This window comes from Mastomys coucha, unplaced genomic scaffold (genome assembly GCF_008632895.1).
Source record: "Mastomys coucha isolate ucsf_1 unplaced genomic scaffold, UCSF_Mcou_1 pScaffold21, whole genome shotgun sequence".
Taxonomy (NCBI): Eukaryota; Metazoa; Chordata; class Mammalia; order Rodentia; family Muridae; genus Mastomys; species Mastomys coucha.
In genome coordinates this window covers 139,583,953-139,590,661 of record NW_022196904.1, presented here as the reverse complement: position 1 = coordinate 139,590,661, position 6,709 = coordinate 139,583,953, and the positions used below count along the sequence as shown (strand labels likewise).

Below are 6,709 nucleotides of genomic sequence, written 5' to 3'. Positions count from 1 at the left end.
GAAACCAAAATGATTATGAGGATAAGAATGAGGATTATCAATGCAATAATCATAGTCAGTAATGTTTCTATTTCATTCATGTCTTGATTCATTCACAAAAGCAATATATGATTTTGTGTTATATTTTTGTTTGTCTTCATATGCCCTATTCTCTCAAATCTATGAATTTCAAACTGCCTACACACACACACACACACACACACACACACGAAATTTTATAGCCAATTCTTTCCCTAAACATAAAAATAGAATTTTTACCTTCTCTGAAGTTTTCTTGTGTTTGGATTCCTTTTGTATATACTCTGTCTCCTTCTGATGTTCAGTTCAGGAAACTCCAGTGGTTGGCCTTGTCCTAATCCTTTTGATCACATGGATGGGTGGAAATTTCCTTCAACTGGAAAAACCAGCTTGATGCCATCTGAGTCCTGGGGTATTGTGTCATTGTCATCTTGCTTCATTGGGCTGAGTCAGCACCTGTGACCTATCCCATCTCTGAGAAGATTCTGCCTGTTTTAAATGGGCTGTGCTTTTAGCCTGCCATGTGTCTGATATGCCTTAAGCCTCAGCACAGGTGTTTTGGAAGTGCAGTTCTGAAATTGGCCAGCTGAGCCAATCCATACACAGGTTAACTGCCAATTTGGGCTCTGTTGCATTTCACACAGTCCTTGTAAGCTAGCTCTGCTGGCATGGAAGTTCTATGCTACCACCCATGTGAACTGAGCACAATTAAGTGTGAGCTGCATTTCATCTGTGTCTAATAGGAATAGGGGAGTCCAGGATCTATTTAGCCCTTAGTGCTAATGTATTTTTAGCAACATAGGGATTGCTCTGCCAGCATTTGTGCGTAGCAGGGTTCTTCCTCCTCCTGTAACTTTGGAGGATTTATTAGTAAGCTGGAGGCACTATGCTGGGCAGGTTTTGAACTATTGTAATCCTTCAACCTATTAAAACCCACCCAAATGTCAATCACTCACCAATCTAATATCTCTTTGATTTTTTTCTACTCTATCTGCCTGTCCTCAGGGTGAACGTCTCTTGACCACATGCTCCTGGTCTATTCTGTCAGATGGAAAGTTCCTCCTCTTTCTGTCTTTTCTTTCCTCCCTTCTAGTCTCTCTTGAGACCCATTACTTGATTCGAAGCCCTTCCTTCATATCCTTCTGCCCTGTCATTAAGTCCCCACCATTTATTGACCAATCATATATTAATGGGGAGAATTTTTGCAGTTCATTGGTTAATAAAGTGCCCTAATATCAGGTTATAGTCTGGTCTGGGACACATTATTCAGATTCTGAGTACGCAGCACAGAAGGTGAACCCCAACAGGATCCCTTTCCCTACCTCCTTTGAAAAAGATTTAACATTTACTAACATAGGGTCATCAGTATAGGCATATTTGATCAGAAATGATTCTATAAGGTGACCCCAGACTTAATGCAGAGAGATGAGTTTATACTGACAAGTACAAAACACACATTTGCCACACATTTTTTTTCATCCACATAGCCTATCGGTATTATTATGTGACAGGAGACATCTAGCAACAGCTAAGGCTAGCTAATGGATTTCCTGGAAGTAGCCCACTTTTTTCCATGGAGTAAGATGTGTAATCTCTGAGAGACAAGCCAAAGAGGCTTTATCTCAGGTTTGCTTCTCGAAGATGATATGCCTTTCCTATCATTAAGAAATTGATATAAAAGTCCTGAGGCATTAACCCATTCTATTGAGCTTATTTCCTGTGGGTCAACATAAAGATTAACTTTCATGAAATAATGCTGCTTTAATGAATTAATAATTTATAGAGTTCTTGGTCACTTGATTATTGACAAAGGAGCTAAATCCATTCAGTGGAAAAAAGACAACATTTTCAACAAATGGTGCTGGTTCAACTGCCAGTTAGCATGCAGATGAGTGCAAATTGATCCATTCTTCTCTCCTTTTACAAAGCTCAAGTCCAAGAGGATCAAGGACCTCCACATAAAACCAGATATACTGAAACTAATAGAAAAAAAAGTAGGGAAGAGCCTTGAGCACATGGGCACAGGGGAAAATTTCCTGAACAGAACACCAATAGCTTGTGCTTTAAGATCAATAATTGTCAAATGGGACCTCATAAAACTGCAAAGTTTCTGTAAGGCAAAGGACACTGTCAATGTGAAAAAATGACAACCAACCGATTGGGAAGAGATCTTTACCAATCCTACATATGTTAGCGAACTAATATTCAATGTATACTAAGAATTCAAGAAGTTAGACTCTAGAGAACGAAATAACCCTATTAAAAAATGTGGTACAGAGCTAACCAAAGAATTCTCAATTGAGGAATACTAAATGGCTGAGAAGCACCTAAAGAAATGTTCAACATCCTTAGTTATCAGGGAAATGCAATCAAAATAACCCTGAGATTCCACCTCCCACCAGTCAGAATGGCTAAGATCAAAGCCTCAGGTGACAGCATCTTTAGATGCTGAAGAGAATGTGGAGAAAGAGGAACACTCCTCCATTACTGGTGGGATTGCAAGATGGTACAACCACTCTGGAAATTATTTTGGTTATTCCTCAGGAAATTGGTCCAAGTACTACCTGAAGATCCAGCTATAAAACTCCTGGGCACATATCCAGAAGATACTCTGACATCTAATAAAAATACATGCTCCACTATGTTCATAGCAGTCTTATGTATAATAGCCAGAAAGTGGAAACAACCAAGATTTCCTTCAACAGAGAAATGGATACAGAAAATGTGGTACATTTACAGAATGGAGTATTACTCAATTATTAAAAACAATGAATTTATGAAGTTCTTAGGGAAATGGATGGATCTGGAGAATATCATCATGAGTGAGGTAATCCAATCATAAAAGAACACACATGATATATACTCACTGATAAGTGGATATTAGCCCAGTAGCTCAGAATACCCAAGAAACAATCCACAAATGGCATGAAACTGTAGAAGAAGGAAGATCAAAGTTTGGATACTTTGATCCTTCTTAAAAAGGGGAACAAAATACCCATGGAAGGAGTTGCAGAGACATAGTATGGAGCAGAGACAGAAGGAAGGACTATGTGGAGACTGCCCCACCTGGGGATCCTTCCTATATAAAATCACCAAACCCAGACACTATTGTAGATGCCAAGTGCTTGCTGACAGGAGCCTGATATAGCTGTCTCCTGAGAGGCTCTGACAGTGCCCAGCTAATACAAAAACAGAGGCTCACAGCCATCCATTGGACTGAGCACAGGGTCCCAAAAGAAAGGAGCTAGAGAAAGGACCCAAGGAGTTGAAGGGGTTTGCATCCCCATAGGAGGAACAAGAATATGAACCAGCCAGTACCTCCAGAGCTCCCAGGAAATAAACCACCAACCGAAGAGTACACATGGTGTGACTCATGGCTCCAGCTGCATATGTAGCAGAGGATGGCCTAGGACATCATTAATGGGAGGAGAGGCCCTTGGTCTTGTGAAGGCTCTATGCCCCAGTGTAGCAGAATGCCAGAGCCAGGAAGTGGCAGAGGGCAGGTTGGTGAGCAGGGGGAGGGGCGGGAAGGAATAGTTTTGTTTTGTGTTTTCAGAGGGGAATATAGAAAAGGGTTTAACATTTGAAATGTAAATAAAGGAAATATCTCATAAAAATAATTTATAGAGTTCTAGTTTGATTCAAATAATCTTAAAAAGTTGTAAGGGATGGTTTTAGTTATTTTACTAAAAAGATGTAATAAAATTAGAGTCAAGAATATAATATGCCCACTCCTCATAATAGTAAACAAAGCCTGCATAATAAGACATACAATGAGCTTTCATATTTACACTAAAGTTGACATAAGCTTAGGACAAATTTGTGTTCAAGGCAAAGCATGCATTCTAGATAAGATCCAAGAATGAAGCCAAAGGTTTGCTGTATGAGAAGACAAGGTCATATGAATCTGTTTCTCTGAAGTTATAATGAGCTTATAGAATGAAAAACTGCTTTGAAGCTAATATCAGCATCCTTTTATATCTTCCATTTTGTGTAAAATTTTATTTATGAGGTAATTTTCTAAAGAACTTTTCTCTAGAATGTATAAAAAGGCCAGAGAAAAGAAATAAATTTGCTGGCTTAGGGGGCTCTGCCCCATCAATCCATCCATCCACCCATCTGTCCATCCATCCATCAATCCATCCATCCTCTCATATGTCCATCCATCCATCCATCCATCCATCCATCCATCCATCCATACAAATATATATATCTTTTTGTTTATATATATGTATGCAGGTATATGTGTATATATTTAAGCATGTATGAACACTTGTGGAGTTGATTAAGACAGATGCTTTTTTTTTGTATTTTCAAGACAGGGTTTCTCTGTGTAGCCCTGGCTGTCCTGGAACTCACTCTGTATACCAGGTTGGCCTTGAACTCAGAAATCTGCCTGTCTCTGCCTCCCAAGTGCTGCTTGGGCCTGCTAGAATGTCTGTGTATGTGTGTCTGTGCATACTTGTCTGTATAAGGGATTCTAATGCTTTTGTTTTTAACATTTTATCTATGAGGTAATTATTTACACAGAGAACTTTTGTCTATAAAAATCTAAAAGCCAGTAATAAGAGGTGTTATAGCCATTTTCAACTTCTGGTTTGTGTGTTTTCTGTGTGAGTGACTCTTTCTTTCCTTTCTGACTCACTCAGAGTTAAGCAGATTGATCAGTGAGGGGCTTGTGGCTGCCTGGCTAGAGGAGGGAGCACTAACAATAATTCCTTTACTTAACTGCCTGCTGTTAAGCAACAGGTGTTAATTTGTCTGAGCCACTGGCTCTAGAACAATGAATCAAGGAGAGTAAATATTATTTATGCTAAGCAACCTTTACTTTCACAAAACCAAGTTTGCTCCTCTATACTCCACCTCAATGGGCTGCCATCCAGAGAGAGCCAGTGCTGGGACAAGTTACCAGCCCTTATGCATCTGCTTCCATCTTGTAAATAAGAAACAGGACCAGTTTTATCTTGCTTGTGTGGTCATATGTCAGAAGCTTATTAGATGAACTTATGAATGCAATTTAGATGATACAATTAGTATACAAAATTTATACAATGCTTTTCATTAAGAGAGAAAATTCATTATTAGATGATTTTCCCCATACACTAACAAGGAAGTTGGTGTATGTCTGTGGAAGCATCCCTCATAGTCTAGTTTCATGGACTACACTACAAATGTGTATTTAGGTAAAGGGAGACAAATCACTACTGGGGATCTAGGTATGCATTTCAGAAGTGCAGTGCATTGTGAGGCTGAATCATTCTTCACTTTTAATGAAGGTATTAGATTACAAAGGATTATACAGATTGATATTTCAGGATGTTGTAGGTATTCAATTAAACAACACACTTTTGAAGTTTAAATTTTGTATGGAAAATGACAGCCCAAGAATTGTTTCTACCTCCAACATCTTCCTTGACAGGTGGCTGCCAGAGTCAGCTCGGTGGTTGATCATGGCCAACGAACCCATGAAGGGCTTAAAGGAACTTAGAAAAGTTGCACACAGGAATGGAATGAAGAATTTTGGAGACACCCTAACCGTGGAGGTAAGCATAATGGGTGATGGTTATGACATAAAGGAAATACAAGCTTGACATGTCTGTGTTAGTGCCTAAGATGAACTATACTGTCATTGTTTTAGTGGACTGTTAGTGATATATAGTAGTGTGCTACATTTAATATATTTAGATAATATATTTTCATTTTATCCTTTCATTAACCTCACAGTATCCTACAGAGTGTAAGAGGAACATAGGATGATGACATGATGAAAATGAGCCTTCTTCCCAACAAATGCCCAACTATTTCTCTCTGTGTGTCTTTTACTTTTTGGTGAGCTAATAAGATAAATTAAGATTTCTTAGAGGATGTATTTATAGGAGTATGGAAATATACAAAGGGCTACATCACTTAAAAATCCTCTCCCTTATCCAGAGCAATATTTAATTATCTATACTTCCTCAAGATGATAGAATTTTATTTACTGCACATAACCACAGCTATTGAGAGTGCAATGGCCATGTCATGTCTCCAATACAGCATTACATATCACCCCATGTGTAACTTCAGACCTTATATTATGTCAGAACTCATTCTCTTTATGGTCTCTGATTCCTGGAAATAGTGATGTAGGCATCTAGTTTAGGATTTACTCATCTAATAATTACCTAATTTAATACTCATCTATTTTCTGAAAAATGGACAGCTTCAGCTTTGTTATAACTTTCTTAAACTGTGGAAAGAAGCTTCCCTGATCAAAACTGAAAACAGCATTAACATATGATTAATATATGGACGTGAACAAAATCATTAGAAGGCAATTCAACTGGCACATAATCTCCGTATAGATAAATAGCTGAATTAGCTCTACTACTAGGGCCCAAGTGTCCATTGTTGTTTAAAATGTAGACTATTGACTAGCAGCAGCCTGCTTCACAACTTCCAGTGCAGTGAGACTAACCAGCAGAGAGTAAGATTCCAGGTTACTTCTAGCTTGGTTTTTATATGTCCAGCACCCAGAAGTTGTAGTATATTGAGCAACTGGTTCTTAACGTTCTTTCTGTTTAGAATCCAGTCAAGATAGAGTGAGTCAGGTAGTACTGATCCAGTCTCTAAGAAAAGCCAAGGCTTTACAATGTGTGGCAGGGCAGGAGGTACTTGTACATGTGTGATCATTAATACTAATTGAACTTTG

At 38.5% G+C, this 6,709-nt stretch overlaps 1 pseudogene; it reads left to right on the top strand.

The window, feature by feature from the left end:
- The first annotated feature begins 5,468 nt into the window (after positions 1–5,468).
- The window catches only part of LOC116101400, a 13,535-nt pseudogene continuing 12,294 nt past the window's right edge, over positions 5,469–6,709 (top strand).